A 25,950-nucleotide genomic window follows, 5' to 3' on the forward strand; every position below is an offset into this window, starting at 1 on the left:
ACTGACTCAGCCTCTCTAATCCTTTTCCACCCTCAGTCCTTGTCACGGTGCCACTTGACCTGCTTCCTCAGGGCTGCACTCTGTGCCTGCCTCACATTGCACAGCGCTTCAGTCTGAGGAGGGGAAACTGCTCTGGAAAACTTCAGGGGCCAGCTGCTCACACCAAAAGTCACTGGGGGGAGGGATGGTGCCTTCGAGCTCCCTGGACGTAAAATATGGTATCATGCAGGTGCTCACCCCTCTGTTCCTGTGCTTGCAGCAGAACTTCACCTTTCGAGCAGAGAGGAGGATCCAGTTTCAGAAAAAATGGACGTTTGGGTACAGGAGTTTTGCCCCCAGGACTGGGAGTAGAGATACAATCTCCTGCCACCACCACATCTATTCTGAATCCGCAGGAGGTCACTTTTATTTCCTTTCATGGCATTCATCACCCGTGGCAGAGGGATAAGGGCAGCAGAACGCTGCTGGGCAACTGATGGGTTCGTACTGCTCTGCACTGAGAACTGAGGTTTGTGCATCCCTCAGCTTACACACTCCTAGCACAGCCTCTTACAAGAAAGAAATTGAATGACATGTTTTGCTCCCACTTTGCTCAGGTTGCATATTACACCGAAGAAGTGAAATATGCCAAGTACTCTTAACAGTAACAAAGTACAAGTTTGGCCTTTGTATAAAACCGTGTGAGCTGTTATGCTGATTTCCAACAGTTTTTCTCTTGCTTTCCCGGTGTCACTCTCAGCAGCCCCCTGCCAGCTCTGATGTCACAAACAGCCCTGCAGGAAACAACCATGTGCAGCAGAGATCTGCCCAGGTGAAACACCCTCAGCACTGGGCATCTGCCCTGACACCAAGGGCTCAGCTGCCTGCCCAGGACCTACTGCTGGGTTTTCCCCAAGTCGAGTCTACTCTACCTGTGATGGTAATTGGTGTGTTCTCTGCCTTATCCAGCTTCAGATGGCAGTGACAGAGCAGCTTTGGTGGGCACCTTGTGCCAACCCACCTCACTGCTGCTCAACACACATGAAATTCAGCAGGGTCCCCCTCTTGTGAAGCAGGGACCAGGTATTTATACATTACCAGCAAGACAAAATAAAGTACAGGAGTGTAAACCATGGGATCACGCTGCTGGTATTTCCAGTTTGAAGTAGTAAAACAAAATCTCGATTTTAGTTCCTTAGAGCATCCAGCTGGTGGTGCCAAATAGTAACTGCAAAGGTCATTTTTTCTGTATTTTGAATGCTTGGAATACAAGTTGTTTGGATAAACAACTTAGACTCTTTTTAGCAACTGTCCTTCTCACTCTCAGTGAACTTAGCAGGTCAGCTTCTAAAAGTCAACTGTTGTGTGTTTATGCCTCACACCAAGGGATATGACCCCTTCTGCTCCGATTTATTTGACAGCTCATTCTGTGCACGGGTTGTAGAAGATGTACATACATGTACATGATCATAAGCAGTGGAAGATCAGGCCCAGGACATTTTGGCCTGGCATAATATGTTTATTACTTCATAAATCACAGGAAACCTTAAGAACACATACACCTGTTTCCTTGGGTGGTGAGTAGCTCTGTACCTGGCACTTACAACTTACGTGCCCTTGTGGCCTGTCCAGGCTCTTTATGAGTCCAGGCTGCTGATGAGTCAGCTTGTGAACTTCTTTTCCTGTGAAGTTCAGTAGTTTAAAGTATTTAGCTTGGAAGAAGACACCTGTTTTCAAATTTAAAAGGGGGGGCAAGGGGGAAGTGGTGAAGGAACACCACTTTATGTGTTATGTTTCATTGGCCAAACAGTGACCTATAAAATGTGCTGGTGAGAACAGAAAATGTAATGCACCATTGGCTGCGGCCACAGTTTGTTTTCATTCTTTCTGATATTTGATTATAAGGGTTAGAGCAGGGGAAAGGGAGTGCTAGCCTGAAGTGCCACCTTTCCTGCGGCTCCCTGCCACCTAAGTCAGTGCTGATTGGAAAGGGTCGTGTTCTTTGCTGCCAGGCACGAGGCAATGAGGAACAAACCCCAGGAGGGTCACCTTTTACAGCAGGTCATACACATGGTTATTTTAGAGAGTGTTTTGCCCTGTTCTGCAGGGTGCCACTGTTCCCATGGGCCTCCTGCTTCTCGCTGAGAGATTGCAAGAGCCTGCTGCTTGCACAAGTGGTGTTCTGCTGACAGCAGCCAAGCAGGTGGCAGAGTACGAGCAGTCAGGGCAGGGAAAGTGTCAGAAAGGTGAGTCAGGCAGAGTGACGTGGAGAATGACACAGCCAAGCCATGCTTGGACTCCAGAACTGCTGGACTCGTGGCCGATACGGTTCATGCAGGCACTGCGACAGTCATTTTCCAAAGAGTAGTTTCCATATCTTTGGCCACTGAAACAGAGCAAGAAAATGTTTGAACACTAAGAAGGACCTGGCTCCAAAGGCATAAGATTGCCATTTTTCCATTTACCAAAGTAATTCCTTACTTGATTCCAGGGATGAAGGCACTTCAGTTATGGGTGTTTATGGTAACATGACGTGAAAAGGTATAGCAATTATATAGTAAAGAAAAAATTTATGTATAGATTCTGGTGCAGTAAAATCAATCAGTGTGATTGGTTTGTTTAGTATTTTAAAAACACACTGTGCAGTAGAAGTATTAGAGGAACAGCTCACTCTGTTCTGAGATCATGTGTCCAGCAAGCATGACTTTGTCTGTGTTGTTTTGCTCTGGTGAAGCATACCTCGTAAAATCTCCCAAAGTATTCCCTGTGCCACTCTGGAAGCTAATGATTTTACTCAGACTCATTAAGAAAATTAAATCCTCCTCAAAGAATTAGACCCAAACATTCTGCAAATGTTTTGCAACCCAACGGCTGCACTCTGCCCCAGTGGCTCTTGCGAAACGCAGCTGTGGAGAAGGGAGGCTGCGTGTGAGGACGGGGCTGGAGCACAGCTGGATGAGCACTTACAGCTCACCTTTCCAGCATCTCTCCAGGGAACTGGGGGGTATCACTTGCTCTTCTCTCCACAGAGCCCTGAGCCTGTCTTACAGCAATGGCCTGAGATGCAGCAAGGAACAAGCAGTGCCAACTTTTACACCCACATAAACAGTGAGCGTGTTTGAGCGCAGGGAGGTAAAACAGCCGTGGCTGGTGGAGCTCTGATTCTGCTTGAGCTGCTCAGGCCCAGGCTGCACAGCTGCAGCAGGGAGCAGAGTGTGGCTGCCTGTCCTCATGTGCATGTCCAGTCAGTCACCAGCCACCATTTGATGAAATCAAGAGGATAAATTGTGCCATGGATGGAAGATCTCAAGCTCTGTACGTGCTGCCTTTTCCCCTGGGTGTTTAGTTAAATGAGGTTTTCCTTTTCCTGCAGGCCAGCAAATAGTTTCCCTTTTCCTTTTGATGTCTCAGGACTCTGTTTTTCAGCCTGCCTGCCTTACCTTAATTCCTTTTGATAAAAGAGCCTTTTATCATGCCTCCTAAAATTGTTGGATAGGTCTATTTTCCATGCCAGGACGAAACTAAATAAGCAGCTTTTTACACCTTGGATCAGTTCATTTTTCCATAAGTCTCATCAATAGATTTTCACAACATCACGGGAGTGTCATGATTTTTGGAGGGGATTTTTTTGTGGAGCTCCAGCTTCTGGATTTTTTACCTTAAAATAAACATGAAAAGAGCTTACATATCAAGCTGTTGTGGTTGCTGAAAAGGACTGAATAACCTGCTCAGTTTTATGAGAAAAGCAAATTACAGGCATATTTCTTGCGAGAAAGCTTCAGACTAGGGCCATGATTATAAAATGCTTGGGATCAATGATATTTCACTCACAGTTGTTTGTTGTTTGTGAGCAGGCAAGCAACAAGACAGGACTACTGGGAAATTTTGGATTAGGAATTTAATGACCATTTAGACATACTTACTGACTGTGCTGTCTCAGGCACATGGTAGTTTTCAGCATATCTAGAAATGTGACTAGTAATTTAGCCAATTACTATAAAAATTAAATGTATTTATGGGCTGGTCAGATGATCTCTTGTTTAGGAGTTTTTTTAAACCAGGAATATCTGAGCTACTTAATGAGCGTGGCCTGTAGTTACTGGGAAACACCTACAATGAACACTGTATTTTAAAGAATGACTAGAAAAAATAGGGTTTGTATAACTTTTTGAAAATAAAAATTTTTATTAGATATTGAATTGTAAAAAACACCCCTCAACATTCAAGTTTTTGCTTGGATGAGGGTGTTTTTTTCTTCCAAAGCTATTGCGTGGCTTGAAAACAGCAACCTATTTTTATACCCTGTCACATTTATTTTAAACAAATAACTTTGCACTCAAGTTTTCAGTTCTAACCTAATTAACACAGAGTTTTGTGCAGTAAATAATGGTTGCATCTCCTTCTCTTCAGATAGAAAGTATAGAAAGATACTTCAATTAGTGCCTTGATTTTTCATTTATCTAAACTAAGTTTTAGAAACTTGTTTGAAGCACTGGAAAAGTATTACTACAGACCTTCAGCCTGCAGGGATTTAAGTACCTATGGGACCTTGATGGACTATAATGATGTAATTCAGCAAGGTCAGTTCTTTCATTATACTGTGACATTTTTGCTCTTAGCCAACACTCCTGTATTTCTGACTTGTGCAGCTTTTCAAGACCTTAGGATTGAAGCTTTTAATGAATTACTTTAATGTGAAGGTTTGTTCAAAACCTTGAATTTTGCATCAAACCTCGTGTAATGAGGGAGGGGGAATTTTATTTGTTTATCAGGACTGAAATCAATACACAAGCACAGAAGACACATTTATCTGTGAATCTGCTGTGGGAGCAGGGCCATGCTGTTGTAAAACAGTTTTCATTTCATAACCTCAGTTTTACAAGCCCTGTATCACTGCAGCCTATCAACAAGAGTTGACTCATTATGCAACTATTGGAAATGAACTAAGAGGAACAACAGGAAGTGATGACTTCTAAAGAAACATCTGTATCAAATGTTTCCCTCACCAGGGCAAGCATGTTTGACTTGTGATTTATAAAATAGATGGATTTATTTTATAAATAAAGGACAGATTCGGAACAAAGTTTGATTCTTAATTACATGCTAAAGATTGTTCCTTTATGCTGCACTGTTCAGTAATTGAACAATTACATGTAGTTTTCAGACAGGCAGGAATTTATGAACTTACCATTCATTCTCTGGTCTTGCCTAGTTTTTCTTCCAATAGCATCTGAATCTTCATTGTACACTGATCTACAAAACCAGCATTAATTGCTGTTGGGGTTTGTTTCTGGTCTCATTTTTATTACAATGAAAAAGTAAAAAAAATATTTATAATAACTGGCATTCATCCTTCGTGCATAAATTGAATAAACCAGATTCCAGGTCCAAGTCATTGTTTTCTTCCTCTTTTATTTCCAGAATACTTTAAATTTTTCTGTGAGTGTTTATTCTCTCAGTGAGAGAAGATGTGTAAGCAACAGGGCAGAGGCTTTTTAATGACAAACACCAGCCTAAACACAGCAAGTCTGTAGCAGAAATAGTCATGGAAAATTAGATAACCTTTTTTCATTATCCAATATCAAACTTAGCAGTGACCAAGAAAACAATTTTCACCTGGTACATCCATAATCTGCCCAATTTTTTAGAATATATTTTGTTTGGACACCTTTTCCTGCTCAGTTTCTTCTCCCCACCCCCACATAACCACACAAAACTTGTTCAAGAAATGCAACTATTTTCCCTGAAATTAAACTTCCAGTGCTCTACACAGAAGATAAGAGGGCAAATCCACAGCCAAAATTGTTCAGGTGGCAAGGGCAGGGTAGCCTAACTAAGCTGAGGGCTGCAAACACTCATTGCTCAGCTTTTAAATTAAAGAGCAGCTTCTCCCTTTCAGCTCTCCTGTTTCTTGCATTATCTTGATGGTTGTTAGAGGTAAAAGCCTCACAGCATTTGCATGCTGAGGTATCCAGTTTGGAGGATGAAGGTTAAGCAAAAAGGAGGCTTAGAAACAAAAGTGGTAAAACACTAAAATAGGCATTGGGTCAGGGCAGAGTCCAGAATATTTGTGTCAGAAGAAAGACTGCTAGAGTCCAGTCCCTATCTTTTGCAGATTTACTTAGCTTTGCATTCTGATTAAAATCCTTTGAGGCTGATAGGACTGAATAGTTGTGGGTGACTTTAAGCTGATATCTAAGTCCTGAAATGCTGCATATTCCTAAGAGCCAGGTTCTCTCCACAGCCACCCTAACTTTTTTCTTGCTTCTGCTCTGTCTTTGATAGATATAACCAAAGTTGGAATTTGTTGAATGTTCCAGTTCTGATGCTGGTCCTCCAACATCCCATTTAACCACTCACATGATGAAGTTATTTGCAAATGTTAAATCTTTGCAGGATTATGATCTAAAGGAGTATTAGAGCCTGATCCAGCTACTTCAGAGGCCTGCCCTAGATTTTGGTGATCAGTGTATCAGAGCCATACTAACGGGATTAAGATGCTGCCAGTGCTTACTGAAGATATGGTTTGACTAAAAGCACAGTCCAGTGTCCTGGCACTGCCACACCCAGGGCACATCACACGGAGCAGCTCACCCTGCCCAGGCTGGCACCCCTCTGATGGGATGCAGTGGCTCCAGTAGCTTTCTCTTTATTTATGCTTTCATAATCCAAATGCTTAGCAGTGTAAATATTTCCTCTGTGTGGCTCCACAAGGAGTGATGGATTTACTTATATAGTGTGTGAAGCCGTGTCCTGGAGAAGTATCAGGGCTTTGCCAGTGTCTGTCTGACACAAGTGGGTCACCGGCTGCAGTGACAGGGAGGTCACCACCTCCATCCACTTGTATCCTTTCACTTTACCTCTCTGCCTTCCTGGTGTCCCTTTGTTTCACAGGTGTGGCAAGCAGAAGGGGGGAAACGATACAGGGAGAGATTTGGCTCTTTTTTCTTTCACCAGCTGGCAGGAGATACAAGATATCCTACAGTGGGAGAGCAATGCCCTGAATGTCCAGGTGACTGAAGAGTAGGCAAAAAACCCCCCAAAATCTCTTGTTTTCTTGTGGTGAGTTCTTTTTCTGTGTGTTGTAAATCTGCTATTGCAGCAGAAAGGCTGGAGGCCCAGAAAAGGAAAGCAACATGCCAGACTGAAAAACTTCATGTGCAGAAAGAAAGGGTATTTTTTTTTTCCCATGTGATTTGCCACTTATTTCAGACCTACAGAAACGATGTTGTCTTTTCTGATGTGATAACAGCCCAGTTATGATGTGTTATATGGTGTGTATGTGTATCCAAGCAGTTTTGCACCCATCACAAACACACATTAGTTCTGCTAAGAACACTAAGGGAAAAAAACCCTTTTATCACTTCTCTTTTGTGGTGAGGGTCTGTGGTGTAGCTGTGTAGCATATGGGCATGAAAATTTTGTGGCAGCCAGAATACAAGCTCCCTTGCCAGATCTCAGTGTCTAGTTTAGGAATATTTCCTTTCTCATTATGTTACATCATCATGAACAAATGATATTAAATGGTGTAAAATAACCATTCTTGCATAATACCTTTACCTTTCATCTTGGATTTCAAAGCACTTTACAGTCATTAATCTTTACCTCTTAACCCACTAATCACATGAGAAAAGTCTTCCGCAAAGAGAAGAAACATTTCTAAATACTTTTACATCCTGTTGAAGATGAGAGGAGAAGCCAAGTTTACCCAGACAGGAACTGGGATTAAAACTCGGTCCATCTGCTGTCCTTGAGCATCTTTCTTCCTTTCAAATGTATCTACAGATCCAAAAGACCAAATAAATATTGACATGTAGGTGGTTTTGGTGCATATCTGAAACTTGATGCTGCTGGATTTAAATTTAGGATCTCCAGCTGACACAGTTCTGTTGCTCTGCAGAGAAATAATTCTGTTGTGTCACGTGTGTCGTCACAGCTGTCTTGTTTGCTTGTTCCACAAACAGCTTTCTTCACAAGCTGGAGTTTGTTCAGTATGCATTACCAGTTCTGGCATATCAGTCTAGCAGTGTTTGGAACAAGAATAATACTTAACCAGATGAAGAATCCTCTCCCATGTGAATAATCAGTGACTCTTAATCCACTCAATCATTCTGTACAAAGCATACAAACAAAATCTATCAATGGGACAGGAACAGAGCTTAACTCAGAAAAAGCTTTCAGAATATTAACTGCAAGTTACTGGAAGATTTAAATTCTTCATAAAAGATAAAATACTGCTGTGACTTTGAAAAGTCAAGCACTATTTGTCATGTTCTGTGTGCTGATTTTGCCCTGGTTTTTAGTGTCATACTTGTATGCACAAGGGTGAATGGGTTTAGGGCCAGTGTAAAAGTGGACTTAGTGTCTGAGAGCCAAGAGTGTCAAGCCTGTAAATGAAGTTATTTCTTCTGATGGAAGAAATGCGTAACTCTGCTACACAAATCCATAATACCAGGTTTTGATCCCTTGCATAGCTACTGTGTGTGATCTAGTGCAGCCTTTCACTATCTGCTTCTGCAAAGTCTTGACCATCCTTGTTGTTTGTTTCTCATGACCAAAAACTGCCTCTTTGATATTATTTATCTCTAGAAGGAATAGGATTGGCAACAATTCATTGCCAGAAAACCATGTGGCACTGAGGCCTTCTAAATATAACCACTTACTGAATTTACTGATTCTATTTTTTTTCTTTATATGGAATTACTTTTCAGCTACTGTACCCTTTTGGGTTCAGGCTGTTGTGCTATTTTTTAATCTTCCCACTGAAGAACAGTATTTCAAGCATTTGAACATTTTTCTTTTCACCGCTTCTAGGAGAGTCTTAGGCTTTGACCCTGTCACCACCCGAGATGTTTTGAAACTTGCCCACACCTTTATTTACTTCAGACTGGATTACTGTGAGCCCTGCCAAACTTCCTGCTCAGACACTGCTGTTAGAAGGTTTTACTATAGTCAACATAGTGAGAGCAGAAATTTATAATCTTTTTTAGTTTTCAAGTCACTTTTTTATTGATTCTTTGCATTGTGGGATGACATATGTCCCTCTTGTATATTATTTTATACACAAAAACACGTTTTCAGCTTTGATTGTAGTCTAATAATTCAGGCATATAGCTGGAATGATTAAAGAATTGTTTGATCAAGCAGCATTTTTACCAAATTGTAGGATAAAAATAGATGACAAATAAGTATTTAAACTGGGAAAAGGTATGGATAAGGAACTTCAGAATAGTTATTTGAAGACTGCCAGACGCAAAATCAGACAAAACCCGAGATAGTTTGCAAGAGGAAAATAAATAATTGATGGTAACATAAACAATATCAGTTGACAAAGTTTTATGGGTGATAGAGCTTGACAACAGACATGAACTGTGTATTTGTAAGTGTGCTGTATAAACACACCTGTGTTGATTGAATACATGATTCAATTGTCCCAAGAACACTGGACATTCTGATAAAAAAAAAAAAAAGGGGAGAGAGAAATGCAATGTTCAATACCTGGTTAAGTGATAGTAAAGGAAAGGTGACGGTCAGCTCCATAATGCAGCAGAAGAAACACCCTAAATTTGGAAGTAGAAACTAGATACGTTCAAGCTACAAATAACCTGCAGCAGCGGGGGTTTTTTTATTCTGAGGCACACTAGCTCTTGGTGCAGTTTTCTTTGGTATTCAGAAGCTTCTTTAACACTTCAGCCTTTTTAATTAAGGCTAAAAGACTTCTAAAAGGGGTACTATAATGCTATATACAGAAAGTGTATGGTTAAAAATTAACAACCCACATTAGATAGGAAATCAAATTAAATTAAGATTCCTCAGATATTCATTTATGTATGTATCTTCCTTTGAGTTCTATTTTCCTTCTGACTATTACTAATCTCTGCTGCCAGGGGTATATTCAACATGAATTGAAGTGGTAAAAGACATGGCTCCATTCCTGCTATCTCCACACACACATAAAACAATTCACACAGAACTTTACCAGGACCAGTGAAGTAGTGAATAGTTTTAAAAGAACTCAATACTTTGAGTGTTTTAATGTCCAGTTTCATTAGAGCATGACTTAAGATGATCCATTAACTTTGCCTGACAATGGCATTATTGTCGGATGAGGTGCTTCATCTGGGGCAGTAGCAACCCCCAGCCAACAGGACATAACTGAGTTCAGAAATCGCTTAACCTGTGCTATCTACAGCCCGTCCTTTTTGTCATATGTGACCAGTTCCCCAAAGAGCATTGAAGAATATGGTTATAATTTGTTGTAAGAAAATAAGCTATTTTCTCATCACCCAGATGCAAAGCTGATCCTGCAGCAGTGAAGCATGTGGAAGTGGGATGAGGCTAAACGGGTGTTAATTAGTCTTGTGAACATTTTGTGTGTGCAAAAATGTGCTCAGGCTGCATCCCTGCAGGTTAGGGGACAGAGTTCCCTCAGGGGACAGCGAGGATCTTCCAGGGCAAGTCAGGGAAGAAGCTTTAATCTGACTTGTCTGCCTCTTCTCCTGTGGTATTGGTGCTTCTTTTGGCACTATTTCTGGCACAATTCACAGATTCTTGCTTCCTAAGCATTTCTTAACCAAAGACCACTGGATCTATTGCTCCTTGGTGAGGGGTTTCATTGTTCTATCTGACAGGAAATATTTATATTTTTTATACACACAGCAGTTTGTTGTGTATCTTAATTTGTCTTGTCTCAATGAAGTTTGCTGCTGTGGTTTCCCAGGAAAGGTACATGGAATTAACTGTGGATGGGATGTAGCCAAGCTGAACTCAAGCAGTTTTGCTCTTTGCATCCACATCCAAACCTACCATATCAGGGCATGGGGAAAGTGCAAAGGAGAAACTAAACAAGTTACCCTGCACAGAAGAGAGTGAAGGACTTTTTAAGAACACAAGAGAAACAAGGGCCTTGGAAAGTAACACTGGTGCCCAGTGTTACTTTTTGTTCTGTACACAACTTATTTTGCTCCATCTAATCTAAAAAATGCAGTTGTATAATGACTTTTTGTTAAATAAAAGGTACACTGTCAAACAGTTTAATTATACTTTGGCTGACTTGCATGTATTTCCAAATCCTTATTTCCTAAGAACTTTAAAGCAGATGAGTTTTCCAAGGTCCCTCTTTAATTATTTCACCTATGTTTACTTGGAGACTTTTATTTTTAATCCAATTTCCCCCCTCTTTCCCTCTTTCCTTCTTCTTTGCCTCTTTCTTCTCTGTTGCAGAATGCAGCACAGGCATTCAGACTTAGGCAGTTGTCCAAATCTATTTTAAAACAAAATTTAAAATCAAAACTTCTTGCAGCTATAGGGCAAGGGTCACGTGTGCTTGCCCTGGGTCAGCAGGAAAACTTGTGAAGACATTGCAGGCCCATCTCTCTGTCCGCTCCCAGTAAATACGTGCATAATGTAAAGCTATAAAAATGTTATTTTTCAAAAGAAGTCAAGGTCACCTTGTCCCATATAGGACCAGTTGAAAGATCTCTGCCTTGGAAAAAAGAGGGAAGGTAGGTATATTTTACCTAAGAAACATAATTTTTCCTGATTAAGAGCAAAGACTTAGCAAAGCATGTCTAGATTTTGCAGAGTTAACGAGCAGTTTCACTATTACCATAATAATATCACTCAGTATCTGAGGCAGAAAACTGGAAGATGAAATGCCAAGGAGAGATGGGAGAAACCACAGCATTTTGAAGATACTGAGATATACAAAGCTTTTGTAAGTGCAAGTTCACTGCTCACACCTGTCAGTTTTCCATCCTGAACTCCCAGTGAGCCTGCAGTGATGCAGAAAAGTTGGTACTTGGGACAAAACTTGGAGCAGAGATAGATGTTAACACATTAGAAACTGCACTTGTAGCTCAAAACACGCCGGTATTTTGACTTTGCCCCTGATGTTTCTATGGTAGTTATCCTTGCATGCTTTCCATCTGCTCTGGAGCCCCTGCTGCAGTGCTGGCTGTGGCAGTGAGAGAGCAGCTCCTGCAGAGGAAAGAGCAGCAGTGATAGTGCTGGAATGCGACCTCGGCCGTTTATCACAGTGACATTGTCAGTCAGGCCATGCCGCATCCTTGTTCTGCCGACCACTTCTGGCACGAAATCAAGGCAGGGCAGGATGGGGGCATCTATTGCCATGCCATGCATATGGCCATAAATGGCCTGTGAAGATTCTCAATATGAATTTAGCTTAGTTAATGTGGAAAAGGTTTAATTTCAAAAGCTCTCTCTCATGTATAGATATTTACCATGTTCCTCTGCCACTTCCAACCCGTTTTAAGGACCTGCATGAAAGAAAGCCAGTGGGATTCGAGAAAGGCTGTTTAGTCTCTCTGAAAAAAATCCTAAATAAATTGAAATAGATAGCAAATGAAGGTAATTCCTTTGCTGTGAATCACAGGTATTCTTCTGCTCAATAGACCACGGCCTCATAAACTCCAAGGCATTATGCAGGTTCCAAAGGGTCAGGAATATTCTGGGGTTTTGTTAGTGCAAACACATTAGGACAAGACATGCAGGTGAGGCTGTCTTTAAGCTAAATGGCTGAAATGCCAGAAATGTGGTGCTTTTACATCTGGACAAAAGGAAATATTTCTCTTTTTTCAGCTGTGGAGTGTGGAAGAATTTCTGCGGTTGTAGCCATGATGAACCATGCAGATCGTAGTTATACATGAGTTTCTGTTTTAGGATGGAACTCCATCCTTAATTTTTGATAATCCCTCTGCTCTTGAAAGGGCAATTGAGAATGCTTCTGCTCTGTGTTCCAGTTCCATCTCTTAATTTTTTTGCAGATGAATGTGCTGGAGGAGGTTTATGGATGATTATTTAAATAGTGTTCATTTTTGTGCATAGGAAATGTAGCAACATCTCTCATATTCTAGAGCTGGAAAAAAAAGTAGTGAGTTAGTAAATAAGCTGAAAATTACAATTTTAGCCAGTTATGTCTGTAATTCCAAGACAGTTTCTTATGCAAGCTAAAAGGATCAAGTACTTCTTCATAATAATGCCCACCCCAGACCAAAGAAGAGCAGTGGGAGACTTGTCCATGTCACAGTTTTTGGCCATTGCTTTTGTAATAAAATATTGTGGTAGAGTAATTACAGAGACAGAAAGCATTTCACAGCGAATGAACAAGCAAAATATTACCATTCTTGGTGAACAAGTACCTAAGTGCTCCCAATGAGAAGGTGAACAATTTCTAACATGTACCTTTAGAACCAAAAAAAAAGAATCAGTTTAAACAGTGTTTTGACTCATCAGTCAAGTTTTGAGCATGCTCATGATTTTCTCCCTAGTTTTGAATCCCATGTTTGGGAAGTGACTGGACTGATTGGCTGAGTCATTTTCTGGTGTCTGAACAGGAAACATACTGCAAAAGGCTTAGGGGGGTTATAAATAGAACATGTTCTGAGGGAAAATTGTTACTCAGAGAGCAAAATCTGTTGATATATGACTGCACAGACCTTGTCTGCTGTACACCACCAGTATTTTAATGAAAACTTTCCTTTTATTTCTCTAACTGAAATCCCTTTAATACTTAATACTATTTCTTTATTTTATTTAGATGAATGCATAGGGAGAGTAATCACTTTATAACTTCAAAATAAACTGCCTCAATAGCTGTCCTTTTGTTTTCAGGGCCTATACTTTTGATTCCAAGAACACATATTTCATTAAACTTGTTAAACTGTCAAAATCCTGATTTCCTGTGCACTTCCTATGTGCTCTCTTCTGTGACACAGTCTGTGTATGCCACATGTCACTCGTACAGGGAGAGAAAGGAATGGGGCATCAGCTGGGAATTCCTCTGTTGGTATTACTTCTGCCACTGTCAAACTAGGGAGTCACATTAGACCCATTTTCTTATAATTTCCCTATAATTTCCTAGAGCTGTGATTTATCTTCACTTTGCTCTTCTGGAAAGGTAGGATAACCTCTATTCCCCCATTTAAGAACACTGAATACAGAGAATAATAGGATACTGTGTGATTCCCCTGAAGCCAATGATTGTCCACAAACCTAGAAAGAGCCTCTTTTTTCCCTTTTCCATCTAGCAGCAATCTTAGGATGCCTATCTGGTCCTATTACAGTGTAATTTACTGACAAATGGATCACTTGACTGGAAAGAGCAGTTCTGTCATTGTTTAAAAAGGAGCTATGTTGTTAACACAGGCAAAAAATATTGTGGACAAATAATGGAAATAAAATCAGACTCCCATAATTTACAGCTGGATCCAAAGCTAACCCAAAGCCAGTAGGAGTCTTTCCACTGACTTCATCAAACTTTGCATATTCGTCCTCAGAAGTGCTGGTAATAGAGCCCAGCCAGGCCCTGGGAGATGCTCCAAGCCCTTGTTCTCAGCTGACCCCCTTTGGCCAGAGCTGTTAGGGTGAGAGTGGTGCTACACACAGTACCAGGGGCAGGCAAAGTGAAATTCTGGGACACAAAAATACTGCGGAAAGACCCACTCCAAACCATAAAAGGCTACATATAAATAACAGTACATGGTAGCAGGATCATGGGCTCCTTTGCCTCCGGGCAAGCACCTACACATTTATAAATAATGACATGCAAACATTAGTTTAGTTTAAGATGCTTATTGGTGCTTTGTAGACTAATGTTTTAAGCAAAACAGAAGGCAAGAGTGGGCAAATTTCCAAAGTCTGGATATGTTGTGAAATAAAAAATACAAAAATATAAACTTTCTCTCCACGAGCACACAGCGAAATGTACGTGCTTGCTAAAAATCCTAATACTGTGCACTACGAAAAAAGCCTTGCTCTGTCACTGCCTGGAGTACATGACAAGAGAAGTGGCATGAAGGAAACCAAGCTCTTTAACTCAATTCATTAAAATGGGAATCTGCTCGAAATGCAGAACTTTTTTTTTTTTTAATAAGGAAGTTTCATCTGTGAAGTTTCACAATAAACCATTCTCTGAAACAGTTTTGGATAGCATTCATATTGTATTGAAATTTAATATGAATTATCCATGTACAACTGAACTTTTGCTTACGATCTGATAACAAATATTTGTCTCTGTGGGTAAAAGTAAAAGGCCAGTGATCTCTTGATCACCAGGAAGTAAATAAACCATTTAAATCCCGTGGAAACATTTCAAACTGACTTTTTTTTTTAATTCTGAAAATGCCTTTTAGTCTTTATCTTATACATTGCTAAACAGTGTGTTGGTGAATGGGTGATGGCAGATGCTTATCTTGAAAGAGCAGCATAATTGCTGCTCATTAAGAAATTGCAAGGATGCAGTATAGGGAGCTAAAAGGAGCACTTCACATGCAGAAGGAAGCGCTTGCAAATCAGGAAGGCTGAACGGCAAAAGAAGACTTATGAGCTGCGCTGAGTTTCACAGGTCCACCCCATGTGTGAATTGCAAATACTGCCAGATGAAGGGCACTTAAAAGAAACGCCAGTTCTGTGAGCAACGCGGAACAATCCTGCAGCGAGCTGATGGACTAAGTTTCTGCTCAACAGGATTTCCCCTGGGAATGTGGCGTTGTTAATCTTCATTTCAGCTGTTGAGGAAACGCTCTTGTGCCCAGGCTTTGTTTTCTCCCCAAGCGCTCCTGTTGCCATCCCAGACAGGTCTAAGTGGTTTTGCTCTCGGTGTATTCAGGCTCTTCCTCCACTAGCTGAGAGCTGTTGTTTCAAACTCTGGGTGTAGAGGAGCAGGAAGGGATGCCATCTGCCCTGCTGACACATTTGCAGATGCACGGGACCTTTTTTTTTAAATTAGAGAACACTTTTTTTTAATGCTGGCACTGACACAGGAAATCTACTGGCAGATGGTGCAAGTCTGAAAAGGTCTCCCTGCAAGCTATGCTTGTTTGTTTGAAGTTGCTAACGTGACATGTTTAAACACTAAACGATGAAGTTCATAAAAATATTTTGCAGGTTGTCAGGAGCAATATTGCTTGTGCTGTGATCCGGTGAGATGGCGTGAGCTGAGGAAAGCCAGGGAAGGGAAAGGAGGCTGTTCAACAAGCCCTGCTGTTACCCTGGGAGCTGGTGGCACCTCCTTGCCAAGCACTAAGCTAATGGCCAAGCGGTAGCAGGAGACGTGGTGCTGCAGAGCCTGGCATCCCAGGGGAGGCAGCAGCTGCAGCATCCTTGACGTCCCCAAAACTACAGCAGGGAGGAGAATGACCATGGCCTTATTCCACACATGGTCTCAACGTTGTCAAATGCTTGCTAAAAACCTTGTTTTGCTGTGCCAGGTGGGCTGTAGCACAGGCTTTCCCTCTCATAAGCAGTGCTGAAGAGGATTGTACCCTCCTGAGCCACTCTGAACGCGGCAGAGGGGTTTTGGCAGCACCGATGAACGTGCGTGGCCTGCATCAGTGAGGCAGCGCTGAGCTTCCCTGGGAGCAGAGATGTTATGTAAACCTTCCCTACAGGTTTATGGAAAACTGACAATGCTGGCACGGGGCCAGTTTAACTGGGAAAACTGAAGTTGACCAAGCTTGAACAACTTAATTATCCCACAAGGTTAAACAGGTAAATGGCTTTAGGCTCCATTTAAGAAACCAGGGATGAAAGGCTGGAAACAGGAATAAGCGGCTTTTTTTTTTTTTCTGTGATCAGATAAGAAAGAGAAATCTTCAGGGCTGCTGTAGATGGATACAAAATTTAAAGAAAACCCCTAGAGTTGCGGTGAGTAGTTAAAAAGCAATTAAACTTTGAAGAGCGTATTCCTGAGTAGCAGGTTGAGAACACGGTCGTATTTTCACCCAGCAAGAAGTGCAATCTTTTGAGGATAATTTTCCTAAGTTTAAGGTAGTGATTAGAGACCTATAGCTCTCAACTTTGTAACACCAGGTTTAGGGGAAAGTCTCTTGTGTGTCTGTACTGTGGGCAGCCTGCCAGTGCCAGGAACACCTTCAGGCTTAGCAGTTGTGTCGCTGTGCTGCCATGTGTCATACTTTTTTCTTTTTTTCTTTTTCTTCTTTTGTTTTTCCTCTTTTTTTTGGTAGTTGAGCAAGTTCAGAAGAAAAGTTGGTTACTGGTTTAAATGGGCATAGAGTTGACTGCAGTGAAATGTATGGGGCTGGATGAATTTTCTCTGTCAACAATAAGAATAGTAGTGAAAAATATCAATATACACATTTCACTGGGCATACCCTCTTAACTCCTGGACCATGACAACTGCTCAGTTTTGAACAAAGTTTACAAATACAATATCTGTAACATATATAAATCATACTGAAATGCAAACCTATAGGTAAACCCATTTTTTATAATTATCAACACTTCTTGCTGAAGTACTTTAACTATAATGAGCAAAACTTATGTGCAACCTGTAGGTCCTCAGTTATTCCCCTCCTATTGACAGGATCCTTTGAAAATCCATAAATGGCATTAAACGTGCATAACTCTTGTTTCTTAGCAACCTTATTTTTTAAACAAAGGGGGTTTGAATACATATAATTTATTAATTTTATGCTGTCAGGACAGATAGTAATGTATAACAGACAAAGCTCATGCCCAGCAGTTGCTGGTTGTTTTCTATTATCTCCATAGAGCAAGTCAGAAACATTTGTGCTAGATAATTTTTAAAAAGGACTGTATCTTCTTCCTAGCCATTCCTTCCTGGCTGAGCATGAGAAGTGAGGTCACCTCTCCTCTAATACAGTGTAATATAGCACAGCAAATGATCAGTCACCAGAATCTCCCAAAGTAAACTCTGGCATTGCCAAGGAAAGTACCTCCTTCCCCAAGATTTAGCACTGACCTTCTAACGTGGGTTTGCTCACGTGTATGGAGTCACAGTCATTAAAGAAAAAATTTCAGCAGCACAGACTAACTACAAGCGTATAACTTAAAAATGAAGGATGAGAATCTGAGACTGGAAGGATGGCACTTAGAAGTGTTGTGGTTTCATCTTGAGTTAGGCAAATATGTCTGTGTTCAGCTGTCTGAGAAACAGGGATTTCCCTAAAATATCTCTGCATTCAGACTTATTGTGATGGTCCTCCCTGGTTCAAACTCTCTGTCATTCTTCCATTAATGACACTCAGGGAAGTCTTTGTTCAGTAACACCCACAAAACATAAATAACATTTAATTAAATAAAGTCTCTGCTAAGATTTAATATGCTAAGATCAAAGCATGTGGAAAGTGATCTTTGTCTCTGACAGAAGGTTTCCCACAGACAAGAAATAATCTCAGGTTCTTGCTGACAACACATACAGAAAAGTTAATTTGTATTAAGAATATGTTTACAGAATGTTCCCCTTACTCACTGGCAGTCACATTCTAGGAACTGTTTCCATGCAGGTGTGTGAGTTATTTCTATTGTTTGTGTGTTTGGGGTTTTTTTCCTTTTTTCACAAAATTTCCTGTATTTTTCTCCTGATACAATCTATGACAATTCTTCAAGCAGCTGGCAGTTACTGGCTCATGCAGATGTTTTAGCACCCCAACAAAGCAGAATCTATTTCCCGGCTGCACACAGCATGGAACCACTTGGCTTGGAAGAGTGAACATTAACTTAAATTCCTTTATCACTTTATCACATTGAAGTTTCATTTTTCTCTGCAAAGTCTTAATCTGAAATCAAGTATGACCAAAGTCAGAGCACATTTTCAGGGAAGGTGTTAGCACAGCAGTGCAGGAAGGAAATCTTATCAGCTTTGCTGAGCTCGGTGGGTTAGTTTTACAGAGAGTCGTTTGTCAGCACAATCCAAAGCAGCAAAGCTGCAAGCACTGGCTGGGGAAATGAGGCCTGATCCAAAGCCTATTGGAATCCATGCAAAACAACACTTAATTACTTGATCCTTTTCTCTCTGAAGTCAGTGAGATGTTGACATTTATTTCAACAGAAGCAGCTCCATGGCTTTGATATCTCTCATGTATTTCTCAGACTACCGACTTCTGCAAATCAAAGAATCAAAAGCTTCTTTTTTTATTCTTTTGAGCACACAAACCCAAGTGTCAGAAATGAAAATATAAAATATCTGTGGAGTAAACTCTGATGACTCAACATGAATAAAATAAAGGCTTTTAGTGGTATTCCTAAGGGTAACAATGAAAACATACCCTTATGAAAGACTTAATCTTTTAACAGCTGACTAAAAGACTGGCTACAAGAAGGAAAGAAAAAGATGCAACCCTTTGTAAGAATGGTTTATTCCACCCTTCATAATGTCCACCTCTTTTGATTATCTGTCAAATCTTCTCAAAATTCAAACACACCTTACAAGACGATATGTGCCCCATGAGAGGTTTGAAACTTCTTAAGGTTGTGACTGTTGCTTTCCAGAACTCTAAAAATGTTTCCATGATTTGTAATTACAACATCACCAGCGCTGACATTATCCCTTAATGAAATAAATGACACTGAGATGTGACTCCATTATAGGAATAAATATGGGACCATAATTCCATGCCTTACTGAAATTAGAGTTATCCTAGAGATTGAGAGGCTCATTTCTTCTGTGTTCAAAATCAGGAATTTTTTTGATTCTTGAGCTGAAGATTTTGAAGGGGCTGGTGCTGGCTAGCTGGCCTCTCTCTGTGAAATTGCATTTAGCAAAGTGTCTTAGGGAATGAATCAATTAATGTTGAACAATACGAGGGGCAAGATATCATCCTGTGCCCATATTTGGTGTATTATTAGAAATTTCACAACTGTAAAATCCTTCTTAGCCTCAGGGAGATTTAGCCAGCAAAGGCATGTGACCCAAGGAGTGAAATTTCCTAGATTTGTGTCAGTAATCTGCATCACAGAAGCTCTAGCTCCTGTTTGTTAAAAAGGCAGAGAAAATACACATGGAAAAACTAAAACCACCCACACACATGCCCAAACCCCAAACATCAATCTTCACATTGAGGGAAGAAGGACTAATGCTACCAGCTCAGGGGTGTGTTACTGACCAGGTGTGCTGAGGGATGGTTTGTTAAAGCTCTTAAAGGACAGAGACAACACAGGGCAAACACAAACCCTGGCAGCGTGGGAGAAGCTCCCTCCTGTTTCTGCAGCAGAAGCACTGAGTGTGTGAGAAGCTGCTCACAGGAGGAAGGTGGGATGATGAAGGACCCATCCCCAAACTTCCCTAACAAATGAACTTGGAGTCTCCCGTGGGAAGAAGGCTAGAAAATTAGCTGTGCAGGCTTCAGAGGTACTTCTGTCTGCTTTTTCTAATGAACCAAAGTGTTTTGAACTCTTCTGCAATAGACCTGTGTAAATCTGTTAATGTGCTTGGAAACTTGAACAGAAATGTTGTTCAGAAGGTGTCTCACAATAGAATAGTTCCTTTATATGCTAAGGGTATTATCTGATACACCCAGGATTGGGTAGGAAGAGCTATTTCCTGCACATGTGGTAAGAAAATCCAGCTATTCCAAGCTCCAGGAAAAGTATATGCTCCCACATAAAGAATCCAGCTTCTTTTCCTTAGATCTGTTTTCTTTTCCTCACGCTAAAGCAAAATTCCTTTAAAAGAACCACTCTAATGGCTTTCTATGTTGATGTAAACCAAAAAGCATTAATGAAGGAAGAGAACATGAAAATTTGTATTTAACTACACATCCTCACCAGAGATGAGTATGATGAGCAACTTCAAACCAAGAGCAGGAAAATACCAAGCCACCCATAGTGGCCTTTCATATGATGCAGCAGAATGTCAACGTTTCACCCTCATAACCTCCACAAGGGAAGGAATTCCTATTACCTGCACCCTATAGACCACAAACTGATACACGATGAATTCTCAAAGTCATAAAGGAAATAAATAAGTGAAGAGGGAGCTCAGCATGGTCTCCTGAGAGCCAGGCCACCTCTTTTGTATGAAAAAATCAGTTAACTTTGAAGACATCCACAGTTCCTCAGAAAGGATCAGACAAGTTGTTTGAATACCACAAGAAGGGCTTTTGTTGTGCTGGATATGTAGATAGGATTCCATTTACAAGAATTTGAATAGATAGGCTTGCACACATCAGGAAAGGGAGCGCTGCACATCGCCAGCCACAGAGAGGGATCAACATCCTACAGCAGAGTTAGCAGGCATGGCTTTATACCACTTGATAAGGCTGGATGGTTTTTGTAAGGACTATTCTTATTCCTTTTTCCTATCCTTTCAATGGATAGGATTGAACAAAAAAATTACAAAGCAGCTGCACTGTTAAAAACAAGGGTTAGGAACTTGTTCTCAGGGGAAGGGGAGGCTGTGCAGCACCCGGGGAAGTTGCTATTTCCCTTTATGCTTGTGGGTCCCACACCTCAAAGAAGGAAGGGTGGGCTAGGATATCCCACAGAGCCCCAAGTAATGCCAGATTGGTGGTTCCTGATGAATGTTTTTAACCTAATCTTTAACTGATGTGTGTTCATCTTAGCCCAGAGTGACTAGACTGTATCTCAGTTATGTTTTCCTTTGGAGGTAGGTGTGACTGTGAATAAAGAATTTCTTAATTCTGGTTAAGTAACATCTAATGAAACATAATTTTTAAAGATGGTTGTGATAATAGTTAAGATTAGTGTGAATTATACATTCATCTTTCAGCCACTTTCAAAGATCAAATAGTTAAGGACGATGAGTAAATACACTAATTATAGTTAATAAAGAGCAAGGTTCCTGGTGGTCTTCATGCAGCCCCCGATGATGCAGATAAATTTTGGTTATTAACTTTTATTAACTTTTTCTGAGAGTCATGGAGGGAAGAGGACAGTTGGGAAGGTGAACAGACATGTGGGAGACCAGTGCTGTAACCATCTTTCCTAACCAAAAAGGACCATCTATCCTAAAGACTGAAGTCTTGGAATATTTCCCAGTAGGGGCTAAATTCTTTAGACTTCATATTTTTTGGGTTCTCTGGCTCTCAGTGGTGGACTGAAACTAGCAAGACTTTGTAAAAATCATATAAATATGATTTCTTTTGTACACACATCCCCCTTTGCTAACTACAGATCATTTTTTTCCTGGAAGTTTGCCAAGAGGATTTTCTCATTCCTTGTTTTTGCCTTCCCCAAGGCTGCTAAAGATGATAAGTCTTTTAGATAACAGGGAAATTGTATGCACCACTATTTCTATATTCTTGCTTTTATCACTTTGAGGAAAAAGTACAGTTAATCTCCTGAAGTTAAATAAGCAGACAAACATACTGCAATTCAAAGTTAATGATTGAGTAAAACTTGGGTTCAGCCAAGCATGATGCAAAAAACTGGAAGACAAATTTCAACCCAAATGAGAAGTATTTTCTACAACAAAATTCCTTCCTTAAGATCAACAAATTATTTTAGAGAGTTGGCTAAGCCACTTGGGTCATTGGAGATTATGTTACATTCAGCTGTGCATGGATGAAAAGGGCCACATTCACACTTGTTTTCTCTCCACCTTATCCCAAGCCGCTTCAAATTTGGCTCAAGTGTGAAAAGGGTCAGAGCTCATGTCGTGGCAGCCCAGGGTCCCGCTCCTTTGTTCTGCCACAGCCTTCTGCAGCGTCGCTTAAGTGTAGTGACTGTGTGGCACATGTCAAAATAGGTATGACCGGTTGAGGTTACCGATAAATTGGGCCTGCTGGGGCTTTCGTCAAGCCTTTAGATTAGCAGATATGAGCTTTAGCTCATTTGCCCTCCCTGTTGCAGCACTTCAAGTGATTCCTGATTGTTTTGCTCTGTTTCTTTTCATGCAACTTCACTTCTGCCGCCAGCAAGATGTTCCTGTTGATGGGAGTCGGGGAGTCAGCGTCAGTGCTGTGAGCTGATCTTGAAACTTTCTCCCCAGCGCTTTTCTATTTGCCTGCTGACCGAAACCTTTCTGAACCTGCCGAATATGTGACAACATTTACGCTTCCCCAAACACAGAACTGAAGCAGCCGACAGCCAGCGCCCCGAGCTCCCCATGCCGCGCTGTCCCGTGGCAGGTGGCGGCTGCTCCGTCCCGCTGGGGCCAGACCCTCGGGGCCCGCAAACACAGGCGCGGCCGCGGCAAAGCCACACACCAGCCCCGATGGGGACAGCGGGGGACGCGCACCTTGCGCGGGCACACCGCGCCCGGCGGGGCTCGCACGGGGCCGGCGCTGGGGCCGGGGCGGGCCGGGGCCGGGCTGGGGCTGGGGCTGGGGCTGGGGCTGGGGCCGGGGCGGGCGGGGAGGCCGCGGGCCCCGCCCCGAGCCCGGCGAGCCGCGCTGAGCCCGCGCCGGCAGCATGAGGAGCGGCGGCGCCGCAGCCGGTGGGTCCGGGGTAGAGGCGGAGCAGGTGCGGCGGGGCCGGGAGGGGCAGCGGGGCCGGGAGCGGGACCCGCGGGCTGGCGCCGGGCACGGCGGTCCCTCCGCGGGCTGCCGGGAGCGCCCCGAGCCGGGCTCTGCTCCGCGGGCGGCGGCGCTCGGGGCCGGGCGGTCTGTGCCGAGCCGTGCCGGGCAGCGCGGAGCCGGGCTGTGCCGAGCCGTGCCGGGCAGCGCGGAGCCGGGCCGTGCCGGGCAGCGCGGAGCCGGGCTGTGCCGAGCCGTGCCGGGCAGCGCGGAGCCGGGCCGTGCCGGGCAGCGCGGAGCCGGGCCGTGCCGGGCAGCGCGGAGCCGGGCTGTGCCGGGCTGTGCCGGGCAGCGCGGAGCCGGGCTGTGCCGAGCCGTGCCGGGCAGCGCGGAGCCGGGCTGTGCCGAGCCGTGCCGGGCAGCGCGGAGCCGGGCTGTGCCGAGCCGTGCCGGGCAGCGCGGAGCCGGGCTGTGCCGGGCTGTGCCGGGCAGCGCGGAGCCGGGCTGTGCCGAGCCGTGCCGGGCAGCGCGGAGCCGGGCTGTGCCGGGCTGTGCCGGGCAGCGCGGAGCCGGGCTGTGCCGGGCTGTGCCGGGCAGCGCGGAGCCGGGCTGTGCCGGGCCGTGCCGGGCAGCGCGGAGCCGGGCTGTGCCGGGCTGTGCCGGGCAGCGCGGAGCCGGGCTGTGCCGAGCCGTGCCGGGCAGTGCCCCACTGGCGGGTCCGGACGCGGGGCTCCCCGAGCCCTCCCGGAGCCCTCCCGGAGCGCTGTCCGAGCCCAGGGCTGTACCTGCCCCGCGCGTCCCGGACGGCCACGCAGGAAAAGTCAAAATAATCTTTTCGCACCGTGAGTACCTTGCGATTAAGGCAGCCGAGTGCTTTCCAAATGTGTTACAGCACTGGAGCGGGCTATTAGTGTGGACGCGTCCTAATGAGTGTGTTAATCAGCATAACATCCTTCTCTGCTCACCTTTTGGGCTAATTGAGGATGGCATCTGCTGAGTTTCTCTTCGCGCTTTGAAGTGTTTGTTAACCTGTGATAGTGATTGTCTTGTCACGTTCATTCCGTTTTTCATGTGTAAATTCAGCATGTGACTTGAATTCAGATAGCTGGCTCGTGGACTGGTGATTGTAGATTTATTTGCCCCTATGCCTGTAAAGTTGAACCAGTATCAAAAAGTCTTAATTGGGAAATATCTGGAGGTCTCTGTCGACTTTAAAAACTGTTTACAATTGGCAGCCTTGTTGGTACCTTCAGCCAAAAAGAGATCTGAGCGCGGAAACGGGACTGCGTTCTTGTACCTAGGGATGGTCTCTTGCAGGTCAAAACGGAGGCATGTTGGCATGGCCAGGAGGCTTCATGGGAGCGTGGCCTTCTTTTTATTTTTTTTTTAAATTTATTTTAATTTATTTTTTTTAATTTTTTTTTGCTTTAGAGACTCTAAACCTTGCAGTAAGGTGGAGCAGCGCAGTCCTCTGCTGGGGTGTAGCTGCCCCCTCTCTGACTCTCCTTTTGGTTTTGAGGAAGTTCTTAATCTCCCTATGACTCAGTGTCCTAATCTTTAAAATGGCTTAATAAGACTTGTCACGCTTGCCTCCAGGGACATTAACATCTAATTGATGCTCATGAACTGCCCTGATCTGGGAGAAAAGAGGGCATCTTGCTTCCCTCATTTTGCCACTTTATGTTGGGTGCTAATTATATTACAGGGGTGGAAAACAGATTATCTGACAACAGAACTGGAATTCGTGTCTGTTATCATTGGCACAGGCGCTCTAAGTTAAAGTGTATGCCCACTTATGCTTAGTTTGAGGTGTCTGGATGTTTCTCTAAAAACAGCGGGGTTTATCCTTTCTAGAGGATGCATTTGAAAAATTTGCTCCTAAAGTACCGCATTGAAGCATCAATAGACTTTTGCTCCTGACTCTAGAGATACTACACATCTTTCCTCTGTGTATTATGAGGTCAGTAAAGGTTTTAAGAATTAAAACTGTGTTGACTCAACTCTCAGCATGTCCCTGATCTTAAGTCTTACTCTGCCTGAATCTTACGGCAGTCTCAGTTTTTGTCATGTTTCACTTCTCTAGAAATAGGGAAAACATACAATTTTACAGTTCTCTGCTTGAAAATACAAGCTTTAGAATATAAAATGTATCTTTTTAACCATTTTGCTTGCTGCTCAAAGGAGTAATTGGCCATTTTACTCCCCTGACTTGAATCTTGCCCCACCTCCTCCTTATCATTGCTGCCTCCCCCTCGGGCAGATAGAAGAGACTGCGGTGGCAATAGCACAGGGCTGGGATGATGGGGTCACCTACAACACACGCCAAAAGACACCAGTATTCCATAGATCAGCTGCTGTGAGTGGACACGCTGCCTTACAGCACAGGCACAAGGGTCTTTTTCACCTAAAACTTTGGGTTGCTAAATTCTCAGTCCTTTTCCTACATCTTGGTTCCTGTGTACTGCAGGTCTGTGTGCTGGGAGGCTGCTTTGTGACGCGGCATTTGACTCATATGTTTGATTCAGTTCTCCTTTTCAGCACTGTTGCTGCAATATGTCCTTTCCTGTGCTAAACAGACCTTTAGTGTTGATACCTGACAAATACAGCTTTTAAAATGCTGTTCGACATTTCTTAGTGCTGTTCTATTCATAGTACTAGGAAAAAATATTGTATCTTAGAGTGTGTGGTGGAGAAATGAAGTTCTGAAGGGAAACTGAAGCATGCTGCATTCCGCTTCCTCTTGCCATGTGGTCTGCAGCAAGTGATGTTACTT

General features: G+C 42.9%; 1 protein-coding gene across 8 annotated transcripts in view; it reads left to right on the forward strand.

Moving 5' to 3' along the window:
* Positions 1-23,088: 23,088 nt before the first annotated feature.
* MICAL2 (microtubule associated monooxygenase, calponin and LIM domain containing 2) overlaps positions 23,089-25,950 on the forward strand; it is a 119,393-nt gene continuing 116,531 nt past the window's right edge. For 6 of the 8 annotated variants that reach the window (XM_048306543.1, XM_048306548.1, XM_048306549.1 and 3 more), the window contains exon 1: positions 23,097-23,184. The gene's annotated coding sequence lies outside the window, so the exon portion shown is untranslated. Of the gene's footprint in view, positions 23,185-23,997; positions 24,020-25,950 lie in introns of those variants that run through there. The other 2 variants (XM_048306544.1, XM_048306546.1) reach the window with 2 other exon arrangements.

This window comes from Corvus hawaiiensis, chromosome 6 (assembly GCF_020740725.1).
Source record: "Corvus hawaiiensis isolate bCorHaw1 chromosome 6, bCorHaw1.pri.cur, whole genome shotgun sequence".
In the NCBI taxonomy this organism is placed as follows: Eukaryota; Metazoa; Chordata; class Aves; order Passeriformes; family Corvidae; genus Corvus; species Corvus hawaiiensis.